General features: G+C 37.8%; 1 protein-coding gene and 2 pseudogenes across 1 annotated transcript in view; 2 read left to right on the top strand and 1 right to left on the bottom strand.

Annotated features, from left to right (window-relative positions):
- POU6F2 (POU class 6 homeobox 2) overlaps positions 1-19,894 on the top strand; it is a 658,684-nt gene that overhangs the window by 449,246 nt on the left and 189,544 nt on the right. The gene's annotated exons all lie outside the window — the stretch shown is intronic.
- On the top strand, positions 749-2,656 carry LOC148114179 (E3 SUMO-protein ligase KIAA1586-like; annotated as a pseudogene).
- LOC148114178 (E3 SUMO-protein ligase KIAA1586-like) lies at positions 10,100-14,472 on the bottom strand (annotated as a pseudogene).

The following is a 19,894-nucleotide window of genomic DNA, read 5'->3' as shown; positions in this document are numbered from 1 at the left end:
ATTCACTGACAGACTTTTGCCAAATACGTTGCGTCGCCAAGTTGCGGCCATATTTTTGGTCCTTACCTGCGGATCCCTCTCATCGTTGGCGCAGCATCCTCTAATTCGACGCTTCCTACGCGGGGCCACTAACCTGTCCCCTCCCGTTTTGCACCGTTACCCCACCTGGGACCTACCTTTAGTTTTGGAGTCTCCCATGGGGCCTCCCTACGAACCCCTACAAACAGCTTCTCTGCGTTTGTTGTCATGTAAAGTCGCCTTCCTGGTGGCTATCACTTCGGCGCGGCGCATCTCGGAAGTAGCGGCCCTTTCCACCAGGGCGGACCTTTGCGTGTTTCACGCTGATTGTGTCATCCTCCGCCTGGATCCAACCTTCGTGCCGAAGATAAACTCAGTGTTTCATCGCTCTCAAGAACTCATTCTCCCGAACTTCTGCCCACGTCCTTCTCATCCTCACGAACGCCGTTGGCACACCTTGGATGTCAGACGTGCCCTCCGCATCTATATCAAATGCACAGCGTCATTTAGACAATCAGAGGCTTTGTTTGTTTACTTCTTCCCTGTCTCCTTGGGTCGTAAGGTGTCTTCTTCTACTATCGGGCGCTGGATCCGACAGACCATTGCTTCAGCCTACGACTTCCACTCTCTGCCATGACCTTCGCATGTGACTGCTCATTCTACGCACAGTGCAGCAACGTCGGCGGCCTGGGCTACTCAGGCTCCATTGCTAAAGATTTGTCGTGCAGCCATGTGGACCTCACCGGCCCCCTTTATTAAGCACTATAAAATTGACTCATTCGCCTCTGTGGAGGCGGCTTTTGGTCGGCAGGTATTGCAGAGGGTTGGGGAGGCTATTTCAGACCAGCCTGGGCCCTCCCAGGTCTCAGGACAGTGAACTTGGGTATGTCCCATACTGGCTGCTGTCTCCACCCACAATGGAGAAGGGGCGTTGGTCCTACCTGATACGCTCCTTCTCGTTGGGTGGAGACAGCAGCCAGGCCCTCCTGTTTTTTTGTGTCAGGCTGGTCTTGTGTTTCTTTCTCTAACTTTCTCTTATCTGGATCACACACCGAGTCTTTCCTTAGTCTTCGCCAAAAGCTGGTCTACCCGGCAACAAGGGCGGGATTTAAGCTTTGGATAGACCCAGTCCTTCAGGCTGATTGAATGAGGATTACCCATACTGGCTGCTGTCTCCACCCAATGAGAAGGAGTGTATCAGGTAGGACCAACGCCCCTTCTAGTTGCAAAGCAACCACTAAAGCATGCATTCATAAAGATAAAATAATGTGAATCCTAAGAAAATAAGCAGTTGCTGAAATAAAATGAACAGTGCCGCCTGGCAGGAATGCAAGGCTGTAAAAAGCTTCAGTACATTTTCAAGATGAAAAGTCTAAAAAGCTTAGGTGACTAAACATGGCTTCCCCTGGCTTCTCCCTCTCTGCTATAGAGAGACCACTCCATTAGGGACTGTTGGTCCTGGTAAGACCTGGGCTAATGTAAGGTAGTCTTAGTTAGGAAAGATTTTTGTGCCAATACTGGCACAAAATAACAAACTTCCTTGGTTTGTTAATTGTATTTCCATTTTAAGTGTTTATTTTTAATTATTAATTGTAATTATGAAAATATCAGCCATTCTTTTATATATATATACAGTGTAACATCTTTTGCATGTCATTCTTTATAAACTGTCATTTTTAAATTCACTTTCAGCTCAGTCTCAGTCTTGTCTGGTGAAACTTGTTCCTCTTCCATAACAACTTTAAAACACTATCTATAGTGTCAGATACTCTTAAAAGTAACTAAATATCACTGATCTCCACTCCTTGCCCACTTTCCTTGCTCAGCAGCCTTCACTGCTCACCTAGTTTTTGGTAAGTTGCTCTATGTCACATGTATAGGGACTGCGTGACTCACCTTCCCACCCCATTGCATTGCCCATAGAAAAATATGCTCCAAACTAAATCGAGTCTAAACTAATTTTTAAAAAACTTTTTGCAGTAGCCCTTAACAGGATGAAAAGGCAACAAAGTTTGACAGTTTTTTTCAGTAAGAAACCAAAATTGGAATCAATTGTATCAGAATTGGCCTTGGATGATCCAATACAGTCACAAGCACAATCACCCTAACTTGGAGAAAGCAGCATGTCAATTACTGAGCTAAAAACCGATAACTCAATAATTGAAAATAATCTTCCTGACTGCTGGACAGTGCAACAATATAACAACTTTAAAGAAAAATATGTGGGACTGGTAATTTCTAACAAAAAGTTAAGTTGTGAATATTGTGAAAAATATGACTTCACAAAAGAGAAAAGTGTTCGTGTGTCAAAAGAATGGAAATATTTTCAGATTGAGGCATCGGGAAAAAATAAAGAGATACAACAAGCTTCTCTAAGGAAAAAAATGAAAGAACATTTTTCATCAAAAGCTCATAACATTTGTAAAGAGAACTTAAAACAATGTGAGCAGGATTCAATAACAAAAGGAATAGATAAAATGACTGAAAAATATGTAAGTACTACTTGTAGAGTATTTAATACAGTTTAAAGCCTGGCACAAGATGCAAACCATTTTTAGACATAGAAGATGAGATAGACATGCAAATTAAAAATGGATTAGCTATGGGAATAGGATTATATTTACATAAAACTGTTTGATTATTGACAAAACCTAAATAATATCTTGCAAACCAATTGGTATGCTTTTCTTAAAAGCTGAGGATTCAGTTACCTCACCAACAATTTTCGTTGAGCTAATTGAATTGGAAAACAAGATGCAGAGACAATATATTCTTCAGTTATGGAAAGTTTAAATAATGTTGGGCTTACTAAGAATTACCTAGAAAAAAAATTTAATAGGATTTTGCTCCGATGGTGCCAGCATTATGCTTGGGAGAAAATCTGGAGTGAGCACTAGTATAGCAAAAGAGTTTCCAAACATAATAATATGGGACTATCACCTCCAACTTGTTTTAGATGATTCAATAAAGGAAATAAAGCAAGTAAATAATTTTAAAATATTTATTGATAAGATATATACTATTTTTCATCAATCCAATAAGAACCAAACTGAGTTTACCACAACATCCGAATAACTTGGAATTGAAATTATAGAGATTGGTAGAGTTTTGGGATCAAGATGGGCTGCCTATAGTTTAAAGTCAGCCGTAGCTCTGTGGGGTGCTTATCCAGTGCTACATCACTATTTTCATCCAAATGAAAAATACTTAGGTATGGCTGCCTGTCTTGAAAATCTTGACTGATTTGACATTGTGATCAATATTCTAAACAAAATTTCTTTCAAATCTACTGCAAGCAAGAATGTAGACATAATAAAGGCTCAAAAACTTGTGATAAGATCTATTAAAGCATTTGAAATGCTTGGAAAGGAAAAGGATGCATGTAAAAAAAAGTTGATGAATTAATTATTTCAGAAACCTTCGAAAATATAAAATTTGTAGAAAATCATTGATTTGTTGGGCTTCCTTGGGATGCTTTTTAGGAAGCATCGTAATGAATTTGAATAAAAGACTAATGGATTGTGAACATTTAAAAATAGGCTGCAGCCAATTTCAAGACATGAATAAATTACAATTTTTCAATTTTTTGGAGCCAGATTACTGGAATATTGAAGAAGTAGTAGTTCCATGGAAAGCAGCTGAAGAACAATTACTTGTATTTAGTGACATTTTTTGAAGCAGTTTCAGTTTCGTGTTTCAGCAGAGCTAAGGGGGAAAAAAATCTGCTCCAGGACTCTTTGCAAGGAAGCAGCAGAGCCCTGAGCAAAACAGCTGAGACAAATCAGCTGAGAGCCGGGAGGCCGATAGAATCAAGGGGCTAATTAGCCTATGCTGAAGCTCCATGGGCCAATAAAATTACAAAAAAACACCGAACCGTTTGTTAAATTGCTGGCTCGCCCGCCCCTCACCCAGCACTATTTATTGGCAATAAATAGTGGTGCGGAGGGGCGGGGCAAGCCAGCAATTTAACAAACGGTTCGGCTGCACCACTGGCTATAGGGCGGCCCTTTGAAGCCCCGCGGCAAGAATTTGAAGTTTTTTTTTCCTCTAGCCATCAGCTGGGACTCCAGAGGCAGCAATAGATTGGGAGTGGGCGGGGTAAGCGAACGGCCGGCGATCCAACAGAGCAGAGAGTGAGGGTGAGTGAAGGCATGGAAGCTGCTTTCTCCATCCTGCTCTCTTGTGTCCGGAGCCGGTGGGGAACCACGTGGCAGCCCATGTGGATCCCAGGCAGCGGAACTCAGGCTAGGGAAGGGGTGGGCAATTGTGGCTCTTTACAACCTGTGGCCTTCAACTCCCAGAATTCCTGAGACAGCCAAGCTGTCTCAGGAATTCTGGAAGTTGAAGTCCACAGGTTGTAAAAGAGCCACAATTGCCTACCCCTGGCTACAGTAGGCTGGCGCCGCGCGGGTGGGAGGCGGGGCAGGGTGAGGGGCGGGCGAGCTAGCAATTTAACAAATGGTTCGGTGTGCTGCGGAGCCAATAAATTACAAAAAAACACCAAACCGTTTGTTAAATTGCTGGCTCACTCACCCCATTTATTGGGAATAAATAGTAGTGCGGAGGGGCGGGGCAAGAGGCGGGGCGAGCCAGCAATTTAACAAAGGGTTCGGCCGAACCCCCAGAATCCCACCACTGCTACCACCTCTTCCTTTCTTTCCCTTCTTTGACAATGGGGTCAGAAAAAGTATTTTTCTGTTTTGGAGAACTTATTATATTTAATCAGAACAATTGATAAGAAATGTAACTAAAAACAAAGAGAAAATTTGGTTCAGGAGGAATTATTGTTAATTTTGGGGATGTTAAAATGCCATGGAAAATTTTCTCTGAGGTGATCACAATAACAGTTTGTTAACAGGGAGTTTTGAAGTTTTAACCTTGTCTTTTTTATCATTATTGTTCTTCCTATTTCTATAAAATATAGAACCCACAAAAGCTCTAGAGAATGAAAATATTGGTAATAGTATACTAAGGCTGTCAATCTAGCTGAAATTAGCTCTTTAAAAGTCAGAGGGTGTTCTGTCCAGTGATAATCAAGAACAACATTGGCAAGATGTACCAATGTTCTACAGAAATTAATATTTTTAATCCCCAGGCAGTTCATAAATTCATCACTTAAAAAATAAAAACCTAAGTGTGTGCAATGGGATTCATAGTCTATGCAAACTAATGTGTTTCTTGTCCTAGTCTCTTTTAGATTAACCTGTCAGGAGTTTCATCTGCGAATGCTGCAGAATTCCTTGGTAAGGTCCCAAACTGCAGGTGTCAGAAAATAACTTGTCAGACAAGTGGTACCCTGATGTGTTTAATTAGATACTTTGCTGACTGCATAGACAAACACTCAAGCTCTTTCCAACACCCAACATTCAGGCACAACTGTAGATATTCATACATTCTCAAAGGAAACAAAGGGAAGGGCGAAAACAATGTCAATATGTTGGCATTATGTCTGACAGTTTGATTTTAGTCATGTTAGGCAGCCTATTGTGTGAGATTCAGTCCTAAGATATTATTGCTGCTAGGAATTTATATGGCACTGGTGTGAGGGTTCCCATTGTGTTATTTTCTCTACAAACTAATGGTATAAGATGTTTCCTGGTTTGAAGAGCTTTTCGCTTATTTCAAAGTCATTTTAAAACACACAAGATGAAAGGGGGAAAGACTATAATAAAAATGCTCACCACATGTTTAAATAAACGGGCTCTTGAGTTTATTCAATTACTTACCAGGATGATATTAAGAAAAGATAAATACACAAACTAACAAGGACACTGAAATAAACACGTTTCACCAACCTAAATAGTCATGTACTGTGCTACACTCCTTCCTGAAAGAGGGGTAGGTAGAAGATGGACTATGATAATTTGTTTTGTATTGGGAATGGTGATTGTGGGATGGGATGAGTTTGGAGATAATCTTTTAAACATTCTCTCTCATCATTTTTTATCTAGCACCCCACTTGCATTAATTTTATTTTTAGTTAAGGGAATAATGATTTATTTCAAAGTGTTTTTATGAAAATACTTGTAATGATGACTGATATTCAAGAACCAAATATTTGTTACTCTCACATAAATTTTTCTACACTGCACATACAAATACACATCACTAGTCATGCATTTTCCCCAGAAATAAGTGAGATGCTGAAGTAATGTTACTATTAAAATGCACTAAATGGACCAGATAGCTCAACAGGGAATATGGAGAATAACCGTAAAAACTCTTTGAAATATCTCCTGTAAGAAGAGAAATAAAGGAAAAATTAGTATAAGACTTCCAAGCTCCCGTTTAGCCCTATGAACTAGAACCTGATCCAGAAATGGACAGGAATCCACTAAAGAGATGTAAGGAGTAGTCAAAAAGAAAGATGAGATGAATAATTTTATCAGTCAAGAGTTTGTTTGCTTTATATTTATACACCTTATTTTATACTTGTGGATGAAGTATATGTGTATATAATATAGAAACAAAACATCAGAATAGCAGAAAGAGAATAGTTAAGACAATCAAAGTATAAATATATCGTTTTATAGAAGAAAAAAGTAAAACAGCTCTCTTTTTGTAATGCTATGTATGAAAAAGTTTATTTGGCAATGGAATGAATTTAGAAATTGTTAAATAGTTTGTTCAGGCATGAATTAGGCCGAGGTTGCGTTTAAACAGAACACTTTATTAAACAGCAACATGCATTGAGAAAACACGAACAAGGCTGAGGAGAACTGACAGCCTATTTATACTCCTTAGCTTGTCAAACGATAACCAATCAGCAACCACAGATACTCCCGCTTTAGGGAGGCCACGCCTCTTGGCCAATCACGGGGTGGCGTCCCCAGTTGCCGGGGCCGCCGAACACAACAGAAATGGTAGATTGTTAGGCTGGCTGGTGATTTTTACCATGGACAGAGGTGGTCTTCTGCTGGTTTGGACTGGTGCAGGCGAACCGGTTGTTAAAATACTGCCCACCACTCAGCAAACCATCACTGCTGGCCCCGCCCCTACCCAAGAAAACTTCATCAAAAACTTGAATTGCCATAATGTTGTCTTCCTAAAGCCTCCTGCTTCCTTCTTTGCTCCAATTACAATTTCTGTACTAATAAACTCTACGTCCAGTTTTAGAACCAATTCTGAGAAAATAAGCTTGAAAGAGGGTCAAAAATCCTGCTACCCACTTGGACTTTTTCTTCATATCTGTACATCTCTTTGCAAAACAGGTTATGCTTTAAAACACACATCTGTCTGTAGCATATTTAGTTGGACAACAAGCACTCTTTGGAAAGAAATCAAGGAAAGGAGGGAGGGAAACCAAGAGAACCCCCCCCCAAAAAAGTAATGGGGTGGGGTAGAGAAGGAATCTTAAGTATCAGTGTAAAAGTCCCTTTTTTCCAATAATAACAGTTCTAGGATAAATCAGATCAATAATAATGTCTGTCCATGTATCTCTCCTGCTCAGCTTTTCTTCATTATCTGACTATTCCATAATATAAATAAAGACAGAAGAGGACAGTTTTATGATTGGGAGAACTTTGTGTCTATTTTTAGGGTCCCATACTATAAAATAAAGGGAATGGAGGACAACTCTTGTGATTGAGAGAACTATTTTTAGGGCCAGAAGGATCACAGCTCAGTGACAGAGGATAGATATTGCATATTCAGGCAAAGCAGAGCTGAGGAAAACTTCTGTTGAGATCATTGCGAACTTCTTCTCATAAATTATGGTCCATGAAGGTGGGGAGATTAGTGATCCTTATATTCCTTTCTATATTTTTATGCATAAAGCATGTTTCTATTAGAGTCTTCCTTCATAAATATGCTGCTCAGAATAATCTGTAATATGTTGGGTGTTTTTAAAAAAAGGAAACCAAAGTAAAGATCCCTAAAAGGGATCTTAATTTGCCCATTTTTGACAGTTTTTCAAACTTGCAATCCTAAAATGTGTGGACTTCCAGAATTGCCCAGACAGCATTCTGGAAGTTGAAGTCTACACATCTTAAAAGTTGCCAAATTTGAAAAACCCTGATCTATCAGAACATCTAGCTCAGAGGTATCCAACCTTGGCAACTTGTGGACTTGTGGGCTGAAAAATGGGTGGGGCAGGGCCAGCCAGTGGTGGGATTAGCCCAAACCGATGTGAACTGGCTGAATCCCACCTCTGCCTTTGAGGCGAGTGGCTGGGAGGCAGGGCTGGGTGTGATGAGTGTCATCAAGTTGGCCATGCCCACTCAGTCACATGACTACCCGGCCACGCCTACCCAGCCAGTCATTAGGGCAGAGAACTGGTTGTTAAATTATTTGAATCCCACCACTGACCCTGGATAAGTAAAATTGATATATGAAGGCTTGGCAGATTTAAACATACTGATTTTGTGACATAGGTCACAAGATGTCAAAATAGGGCAAGAAACCAGAATCAGTAATGGGACAAACAGGTGGACTACAGCTGGACTATAGTTTATTAATGAATCAGCCTAGATATACACCACTTCACTATTGATTGTCTTTCTTAACTGTATGGGTCATCTCTTCCTGGCAAAGAACTACATCAGAAAAGCTTAATATGTATACTCATTCATGAAGAAAATGATCCATTTGTCAGCAGCTTTGCTAAAATTAAGTCAGAGTGAAGATTACAACCATTACATATTCTTTGCATTGAATGCATTGAATGCAATGCATTGAATGCATTGATTCATACATTTGAATACACTAAAATAAATAACATGGAGATGTTTTTAAACTTTAAAGAAAGAAATCAAAGGGTTTTTTTTATGAACCAAACCAATATAGAGAATGATGTTACAGCCTTCTATGCAATATGCTCCTTTAATTCCCATTTTCACAGAGGAAGCAAACAGTATTTAAAATCTAATTTCTTCAACAGTTTCCTTATATATGGAGGTTTTAAAATAAGTTAGTATAGTTTTTATGATGCACAAAGGGAACTTGAATCAAAAGCACTGTCATAAGCTAAAAAGAAAAGAAAAAAAATAAGTTTGAGGTGGGAGTAGCTGCTGCTTTTGTGTTGGTTTTCTTAACTAGAACATTTTAAAATTATTAGTTTTCTACATTACAAACTGTAATAAGTACAATGAAAATCTGAACAGTGAAACAAATCATTTCTCCAGTAAATAGCCCCATGTGTCACAATATTAGGATGCTACAGAAGAATTCCTGATGGATTCATTCTGATAAATTATTATAGTTTCTTCTTTATCACTTTGCTTTATTACCTTCAATATTTAAGTCATATAGTCTACACAAACAAAATAATCTAATTGTGATTAGAGCAGAGAGAAGACTTTGGCTCTGAGGCTAATTCATATAAAAATGTTGGATCATGCTTGCTATCAGAGGAGTCATAAGTTTTGGCAGCAAATCCTAGAAATAGGCCAGAAGGCAGATAACCTTTGAAAGATATGACCATTCCAGAACTTGGTAAACAGTGGTTTAAACAAAAGCACTAATACAATCTGGAAAATTGATGCAAGAGCTATATAAGAAGCAGCTGTTGTGTGTATCTCATAAATGAAGACAAGTTTTTCAAAAGTGCTACAGCTTTGTCAAATAAAGAACAGGATGCTTGAATTAAGGATAGAATCAATATATCTACTATGACAAGAACATTGTGAGATAAATAAGCTTTTATTCTTCCTTGTCTTCTGATGATGGTTTGATTTTGTGTAGATGACCATTGCCCTCTTCAGGACTATAAATATATGCAATCCTAACATATAAAGACGGGGATTGGAGATAAATGTACTTTTTCTCCTCCTACCCCACCACCCATGTATAAAGGGCAACCACCTATAGCAAGCAGAATCACTTGTATAACCCATATGTATGAATCATCAGATTGATAAAGGTTTTGTTATCTAAACATGCAATCTATTTGGACACAATTGTAGAGATAAAATATTAGATTTTCAGATAATAGGAAGCCTGTTTTAAAAAGTACGAAAGTGTCATTCTAATATGGTTTTGGTTTTTTTTTGAGAGAGAGAGAAAGAGAGAGAGAATGAGACTGGGAGGGGAAACAAGCAAGAGAATCTTAAGTGCAGTCTAAGCAGCTTCATTTCCAGCTGATTTACCTTCATGAGACAAATAGCTATAAGGGGGAAAGCCCTAATTCTTGCCCAAATTGTGTCCTAAATGGAAAGTAATTCAGTGGCTGGAATCCTTGTAAACCCACCCACCCACCCCGCCCATTCCTTTCATCTTAAAATATCAACTGAAAAGAACTCTGAATATGTTGTTTGTAAAGGAATCACTTTCATTTTTAAACAGGTGCCAAAGAGCTTGATGATATTCCATGCTATTAAATCCTGTTAAAATCTGGATTTGAAATTTTGGATAAAAACCTCTGTGGAAATGCAACATTTTTCATTACTGTTTGTAATTAAGATGGGAACACAAATGCACCTAATGACTGGCTCAGTGGGCATGGGTGGGTTGGTTTGGGTGGGTGGGCACAGGGCCGGATTTTCCTATAGGCTAACTAGGCTTCAGCCTAGGGCCTCAAGATCAAGAGGGGCCTACATTCAAATTGTTAGCAAAATTAAAATTACACTTTCACTATAGGTGAAAGGGCCTCATAAGTGGAATAGCCTAGGGCCTCTTTTCATCTAAATCCGGCCCTGGGTGGGCATGTCACTTCTTTGCCCTAATGTCTGTTTTAAGTATAAAAAAAGATATGCCAAAAGGTAGTTTATTATTTCATGCATTTAATACTTATATAAGAACAATAAAAGAGGTACATCAAACTAAATTTTGTTACAAGAAAGAGTTTTAAAATATTAATGAAAAACTATTAGATAATACCTGACAAAAAAATAATAAAACTGTTATGTAAGTAGGGTTGCCAGGTCTGCTTCCAAAAAATAGCGGACAAGTGGGGGGGGGGGTTAAGTAGTAAAAAAAAAAATTACAATTAAATTATTATTTGCTATACTAGTGCTCACTCCAGATTTTCTCCCAAGCATAATGCTGGCACCATCGGAGCAAAATCCTATTAAATTTTTTTTCTAGGTAATTCTTAGTAAGCCCAACATTATTTAAACTTTCCATAACTGAAGAATATATTGTCTCTGCATCTTGTTTTCCAATTCAATTAGCTCAACGAAAATTGTTGGTGAGGTAACTGAATCCTCAGCTTTTAAGAAAAGCATACCAATTGGTTTGCAAGATATTATTTAGGTTTTGTCAATAATCAAACATATTTTCAGATTATTTTCAATAATTTTAGTAAATAGGTTTTTTAAAATTTCTTTTGCAATGAAATCAACTATTTCCACTGCAGTTTTATGTAAATATAATCCTATTCCCATAGCTAATCCATTTTTAATTTGCATGTCTATCTCATCTTCTATGTCTAAAAATGGTTTGCATCTTGTGCCAGGCTTTAAACTGTATTAAATACTCTACAAGTAGTACTTACATATTTTTCAGTCATTTTATCTATTCCTTTTGTTATTGAATCCTGCTCACATTGTTTTAAGTTCTCTTTACAAATGTTATCAGCTTTTGATGAAAAATGTTCTTTCATTTTTTTCCTTAGAGAGAAGCTTGTTGTATCTCTTTATTTTTTCCCGATGCCTCAATCTGAAAATATTTCCATTCTTTTGACACACGAACACTTTTCTCTTTTATGAAGTCATATTTTTCACAATATTCACAACTTAACTTTTTGTTAGAAATTACCAGTCCCTCATATTTTTCTTTAAAGTTGTTATATTGTTGCACTGTCCAGCAGTCAGGAAGATTATTTTCAATTATTGAGTTATCGGTTTTTAGCTCAGTAATTGACATGCTGCTTTCTCCAAGTTAGGGTGATTGTGCTTGTGACTGTATTGGATCATCCAAGGCCAATTCTGATACAATTGATTCCAATTTTGGTTTCTTACTGAAAAAAACTGTCAAACTCTGTTGCCTTTTCATCCTGTTAAGGGCTACTGCAAAAAGTTTTTTAAAAATTAGTTTAGACTCGATTTAGTTTGGAGCATATTTTTCTATGGGCAATGCAATGGGGTGGGAAGGTGAGTCACGCAGTCCCTATACATGTGACATAGAGCAACTTACCAAAAACTAGGTGAGCAGTGAAGGCTGCTGAGCAAGGAAAGTGGGCAAGGAGTGGAGATCAGTGATATTTAGTTACTTTTAAGAGTGTCTGACACTATAGATAGTGTTTTAAAGTTGTTATGGAAGAGGAACAAGTTTCACCAGACAAGACTGAGACTGAGCTGAAAGTGAATTTAAAAATGACAGTCTATAAAGAATGACATGCAAAAGATGTTACACTGTATATATATTAAAGAATGGCTGATATTTTCATAATTACAATTAATAATTAAAAATAAACACTTAAAATGGAAATACAATTAACAAACCAAGGAAGTTTGTTATTTTGTGCCAGTATTGGCACAAAAATCTTTCCTAACTAAGACTACCTTACATTAGCCCAGGTCTTACCAGGACCAACAGTCCCTAATGGAGTGGTCTCTCTATAGCAGAGAGGGAGAAGCCAGGGGAAGCCATGTTTAGTCACCTAAGCTTTTTAGACTTTTCATCTTGAAAATGTACTGAAGCTTTTTACAGCCTTGCATTCCTGCCAGGCGGCACTGTTCATTTTATTTCAGCAACTGCTTATTTTCTTAGGATTCACATTATTTTATCTTTATGAATGCATGCTTTAGTGGTTGCTTTGCAACTAGAATGGCCTCACTAGAGTGGTAATTTTTTTAAGACTGTGGGGGATTGGGGTCCAACAAAATGGGGACAAACAAAAAAGATATAGTCCAAAATCATCTAAGAAGTTAGATCAAGAAGAATGAAATTCATAGGTACATTCACAAAGCAATACTGAATTCTTTTTCTGAAATTTATTCCTAAGTTTTAAAAAATGGAATATATGAATTGGGTTCAATATTGGGCTCAGCTTATACTCAAGACAAGTAGCATATTTTCTGAAAAACAAGTAATGATTCCATAGGATGGCTTTATTTATTCCTTTTCTTTTCAGATGCAGGAACAGTTCGTGCAGAGGAAAGAACCCCAATCCACTGAGCCCATCACTAGACCAACTTTTATAAGGGTTGAATACAAACTTAAGACATATTTTAAAAATAGAGATAGATATCAGCAAAAAAAAAAAAAAGAGGTTAAGGGAACTAAAAAAAAAGTTCACTTATAAAAGGTACCTATGCCAAATAAATTAAGATTATGAGTAGGTCACAGCAATTTTCCAAAAATTAGGTGAGTGGTGAAGGCGAAGGAAGGCAGATGAGCAGAAAGGTAGACCGGGGTATGTCGGAGGTAGCTGGGCGAGGTGCAGAGATCGGGAAATGCAGGTACCTGATGCAGAAAGGTAGGCCATGTGCGGGGACCGTGTGGTTGAGGCAAGGGAGCGAGAAAGGGAGCGAGAGAGCAGCAGCAGCTATGCTGCGGGTGTGACTCTGGGCACCAGCCAAGGCAGGCAAGACAAGATAAGGAATGGCTGGGAGGGGCAGGGCAGGGTGGGGCGGGGCCAGCCAGTGGTGGGATCAGCCAGTTCTCTGAACTTTGCAAAATGTTAACAACTAGTTCATCTGAACCGGTGCAAACCGGCTGAATCCCACCTCTGGGACAGGGTCACTAGTGCTCTTTTTACCCTGCAAATGACATACATAAATTTCATGTGGTATCTTCTTATAAATCCAGTGATCTGTCAAGTCCCATTCTATTTTCATGTCTGTCTATCCCCTTTTATCTTCCATCCTATAAAGATGAAGAGCAATTTTCATTTCTCAGCACAATTTTTTTTTTAATTTGATTTATATGCCGCTCTTCTCCGGAGACTCAGAGTGGCTTACAATGTGTTAAGCAATAGCCTTCATACTTTTGTATATTTATACAAAGTCAGCTTATTGCCCCCACAAACTGGGTCCTCATTTTACCTACCTTAGAAAGGATGGAAGGCTGAGTCAACCTTGAGCCTTGTGAGATTTGAACTTACAGTAATTGCAGACAGCTGGTGTTAATCACAATGCTTTTAGTCTGCTGAGCCACCAGCCACCCAAAATTTGAATGAGTAGGGGTTGGAGAAGGTAAGACACTAGTATTTGCTAGTAGACCACACAATTATTATCTAATATGGAAAGCATGTAAAATGCAGACTTACATATTCTGTGCACTCAGGAGACCCTAGAACAGTACTTCAAAGAAAAGAAGTCCAACTCATTACAATATAATCAAGATATAAGGAAGAGGGGAGGAGTCAGTTGGAGTCATTGCAAACGGGTGTGTGAGCAGGTTACCCATGAAGCACAGCAGATTTCTATCCATTGAGGGGCTCCTTGGAGCCAAAGATGCCCCATAGGGATGATGGGAGAAGAAGTGTTCTCCGTCAATCACAAACGGGCAGGGGTCCATTTTGCTGGTCAGGAATAATCCTTCCTGGAAGAAGGTGGAGTTTGGTTCAGCCATTAATGGCTGAACCAAAAGTGGTGACAGCTGGTTGGAGCAAGTTGTGAGAAAGCGGAAGAAAGCAATGGATTGGACCTGGATGAAGTTTCTTTCTAATTTCCATCAAAGTGAATGAATTTCCCTATGCTGGTTTAAGAAAGGGGAACTTCAGTGAGAAGGAAGGAAGGGATTTTCTTCTCCCTCCCCCCACCTTAGACGGTGAGGAAAAAACATGGAGATCCATAATAATAAGGAAGGAGTAAAGGGAGAGTTGTTGTGGTAAAAAAAAAAAGCAGAGAGACTGAACTGGACTGGAGTTTAGAAAGGAAGATTTGGACAGAGTTAATTTGGATAGAGATAATTTGAGTCACTTTCCTGGACTGTGGGTTAAAATAGGGAAAATAAAATGGCTTTCCCTTCTTGCATTGACATATAAACCACTCTAAGCAGAGAAGTATGGAACAAGGAGGAGTATGGGCAAAAAAGATATATAACTGAAGGACGGTGGAAGTGAATGAATACCCCATCTTTGTTTCTCTCTCTCTGTTCCTGGATATCTTATAACCTATAACTTTGGCTGACTGGTGGTGGATTACAAATAACGTGGATTCAGGCTAAATGTTGCCTGGCTCCATTTCTTTGGTATACTGAGACATTGAAGTGATTTATCAGGCTCTGTGGATTATAAATACTCTTGATGAACTCATAATACTATTGGACAGATAAAGCAGAATGCTAAAGAGAAGCAGAGTGGTCCCTTTTGGATTACAAATTTCTTTTTCCTATTCTGGGCCCATTACTACTACTACTACTACTACTACTACTACTACTACTACTACTACTACTTATTATTATTATTATTATTATTATTATTATTATTATTATTATTATCTTCTAATTGCATATAAGACATTGTGGATTACAAAAAGAATGGTCTAAAGGGAGGACTGAAGTGGGATTCAACCCAGGCAATTAAAGAGTTAGAAACCACAGTAATACTGCTAGAGTCAGAAAAAACAGCACATTAGCTGAGATTCCAGAATATGGAAGAGGAGAAAGGGGAAGACCTACCGGATGCTATGGCAGAGTTACTAGCCAAGGTATTAGGGACAGAGAAAGAAGAGATGCTGATAGAAATTGATGAAACATATAGCATACATACGAACTATGCAAGGAGGCACAATCCACCAAAGGAGGTGCACGTAAGATTCGTGCATCTTCACGTGCATTCGAGAAGAAATCGATGAGAGACAAAGTGCTTAAGATGAGAGACGAGCCAATACAGTATAAAGAGAAACAATTAGTAGTTCTAAAACAGGTCCCAAAAACAGTTAGAGAGTTGCAGAAGCCATACCAATTTTTAAATATGTTGTTGATTAAGTATAACATTAATTTCAGATGGTTGACTCCAGAAAGAATACTGGTCACATGGCATGAAAAGAGACATAGAGTGGATTCGCTGGATAAAGTGATGGAGTTTTACAATTAGCATTTCGGTACCAAAGAGAAACTGGAGGAGAGGGAAGCCAGTGGGGGGATTCTGCCGGTTCTAGGGGGTTCGGCCGAACCCTTTGTTAAATTGCTGGGTTGCCCCGCCCCTTGCCCCGCCCCTCCACACCACTATTTATTGCCAATAAATAGTGGTGGGCGAGGGGCGGGCGAGCCAGCAATTTAACAAAGGGTTCAGTGTTTTTTTGTAATTTTATTGGCCCGCGGAGCTTCAGCATAGGCTAATTAGCCCTTGCTTAGATCGGCTCCCGACTCTCAGCTGATTTACTCTCAGCTGTTTTGCTCAGGGCTCTGCTGCTTGCTTGCAAAGAGTGCTGATTTTTCCCCCCCTAGCTATGCTGAAAAACGAAACAGAAAGTAAAGCAGGCTGTTGGCTTTGCCGTTGTTGCAACGTTGGAGAATTAGGCAGGCAGATTTCTTTTCTTTTTCCTCACCAAAAAAGGTAGGTGCAAACAATGGGAAATTTAGGGCAAAAGAGGAGAGTTCAAGATTTTAAAACACAAAAGAAAAGCTCTATTTAACTAGGGAATTGTAATAATTGAGATACTATTAATTGTATATTGTGTTGAAAGCAGAAATGGTTAAGTTGTGGTTTGGAGGAATATATGGGGGAAATTATTTGGTTTATTATTATTGGTAAATATAATTAATTGATTTGTAAGAAATTGGATTGCATGGAAATAATTGGAATATTCATGTTCATATTGATTAATATATAAAAAAGGTAGTTATATAACTAATTGAGTTATATTAAAATGTTGAATTTATATTAAACAACTGTAATATTACATAATTAACCAATGTGAGGATGGATATAAAAATATATGACAATGGGAAGGGGTATAATATAGAATAGAAGGGAAAAATTGAATTTAATTAAGATTAGAGATGAAGATGAAGGGTAATATTGATTTTTTACAAAAATAGAGGAGGAATAAATATGGCAAAAAGGAAATATAGAAATTGTAAATTTAATTGAAATGACTAAACACTGTTTAAATTTATGAACCGGCCAAATACTCTGTTCAAAGAAAATACATTGTATGTTTGTATGTGTGTTTCTAATTATTGTTATTTATTCATATTTGTTCTCTTTTATTCTTTAAAGTTTAACAATTCATTCTTTATCTTAATATCTTTATATTTGTTTGGGGTTGGCTTTCTTCCCTTTCATCTTTTTTATTGTACAGCAATCTTTCTCCTCAAACCTACCACCTCTCTCTTTTCTTTCCTTCTTACTCACCATGGTGAAGAGAAGCAGTTGTGAAATGAGTGACATGGTTGTTAAGAATGCCGCAACGGGCAGAAATGTGAGGATGGTCATAAGTGTGTGGACCGGTCAAAAGTGCAAGGACCAGTCAGAAATGACTTTTTTCAGCCCTCTGTAGTCCCTATGCAGATAGCCACGCCCACCAGTCACATGACCAGCTAGCCACGCCCACCCGGTCACATGACCAGCTAGCCACGCCCACCCGGTCACATGACCACCAAGCCACACCCTCAACTAAGCCACGCCCACAGAACCGGTTGTTAAAAAAATTGAATCCCACCATTGAGGGAAGCAATAGAAGATAGAGATCAAGGGATGCCTACTACAGAAGAAAAGAAACCGCAGCAAAAGGAAAGTGAAAAAGATAAAAGGGACAGAACAGAGAGCAATGGAGTAAGACCCAAGGAACTGAGAGAAATATGAACAATAAGGAATATAAGACCCAGATATAGATAGAACAATGCAAGAAGATCTTAAATTACTATTATTAAACATCAACAATTGAACTCATCCATGAAAAGGAAGCAAACCTTCAATAAATTACAAAGCTTGAATCTAAACATAATATCACTACAAGAAAACTATATAAAAGAAAAACATAAACAACTCTGGAATATTCTAAATTGGGGAAACTATTTGTGTCGTTATCACAACAAAAGAAGAGGGGAGTGGTGTTATTTGTTAAAGAAACAATTCAAATATATAATGATGAAGAGGGAAGGATCCTGATTCTGGAAGTAAAACTAAATCAAAAGAGGGTACTCCTACTTGCAATCTACGCACCAAATAATGGTCAAGAACAATTTTATAAAAATCTACACAATACTATACGTGATAAGGAGTGTGATAATCTTCATCTCCTAGGAGACTCCAATGCAATAATAGACAAAAAATTGTCTATAAAAGTAATAGAACAAGGAAAGGAGTAAGAAGGATTCCTTAGAACCTTCTTTAAAATGACAGAAGAGTTAAACATACAAAATGTATGGAGAGAGAGAAACCAGAGGGGGAAAACCAATACACATTTTATTCTAACAGACAGCAATCCTGGTTCAGAATAGATATGGTATGGATGTCAATGTAATTAAATACTAATGTATTTGAGGTAGAAATAGATACAAATCTTGGAGCAGATCACAATTCAATAAGAATCAGCTGGAAAGGACGAAAGAAAAGTACAAATGGACTTTGAATCAATCGATATTAAATAATATAGAATTTAGGCAGATGTTGGAAAAACAAATGGGATTCTTCTTTAAATAAAATAGGAGATACGTCATTACAAAACCTATGTGACACAGCAAAAGCATATAAGAGAGGAGTTGCTATAACATTTATAACAAAGAAAAATAAAAGGAAGAAGCAACAACAAAGAACGTTAGAAGAAGAATATAGAAGACTCGAAGCAGAGTTACAAAAGGAACCACAAAATTAAATTTAAAATGGCAAATGGAGCTAACTAAACACAAATTGAATATCCTTGAAAAAGAAGACTTGGCGCAACATATAAAAAGAATGAAACAAAACTTTTTTGAGAATGCAAACAAACCAGGGAGATGGCTAGCTTACAAATTGAAAAAGGAGAAAGAGAAAAAATGGATAAATAAATTGCAAGACAAAAATGGAACTTTACGTTATCAAATTGAGGAAAAGAAGAATTTTATTCAGGACTTCTACAGGAAACTATATGATTATGATGAGCAACACCCGGAAGAAAAAATATTACAATACCTGGAAAAACCTAACTTGCCTAAAGTTCCAGAAGCAATGAAATCTATGCTAAATGAGAGGATAACAATGACAGAACTAGCAGAGGCGATTAAAAAACAAAAATATAACAAAACACCTGGCCCAGATGGGCTACTGGCAGAAATATATAAAGAGCTACAAGATACTCTGGGCCAATCATTATTAGAGGTATACAATGCAGTCCTATCTGAAGCGAAGATAGCTTCATGGGTGGAAGCTAACATTACTTTGATACCAAAAGAGGATTCGGACTTAATGCAAATTAAAAACTATAGACCCATATCCCTACTATAAAATATTCACCTCAATAGTAACAGAAAGACTGAAGAGTTTTTCAAGGAGTTCATACACTCTGACCAAAATGGCTTCCTACCCAAAAGGCAGATAAGAAATAATATGAGAACAATATTAGATACATTGGAATACTACGAAATGCATAGTGAAAAGCAATTGGCATTGTTGTTTTTAGACACCCAAAAGGCGTTTGATAATGTGAACTGGCAATTCATGTTACAACAATTAAGACATATGGATTTTGGAGATAAATTTATAAATATGTTCAAGGCAATATACACAAAGCAGAAAGCCAAAGTGATTATGAATGGTGAGGTGACTGAAAATTTTTCAATTCAAAAAGATTCAAGGCAAGGTTGTCCATTATTTCCATTGTTATTTATCTTAACACTGGAAGTACTAACCAGGCAAGATGAGCAAATCAAAGGAATGGAATTCAAAAGAGAAAAGTACAAATTACAAGCATTTGCAGACAATTTAGTTTTCATCTTAGAGGAACCATTAGAATCAGGCCCAGGACTCAGAGAAATTAGAGGAATATGGAGTAAAAATAAATTGCGAGACTTTTTAATTGTTTGGGGATTTTAAATTGATTAATTTTAGTATTGCATTGTTGTATTG

The sequence above is a fragment of the Pantherophis guttatus genome, chromosome 4, assembly GCF_059756535.1.
Source record: "Pantherophis guttatus breed Tessera chromosome 4, ASM5975653v1, whole genome shotgun sequence".
In the NCBI taxonomy this organism is placed as follows: Eukaryota; Metazoa; Chordata; class Lepidosauria; order Squamata; family Colubridae; genus Pantherophis; species Pantherophis guttatus.
The sequence above is the reverse complement of the archived record's forward strand: the minus strand, read 5'-3'. Positions and strand labels throughout refer to the sequence as shown.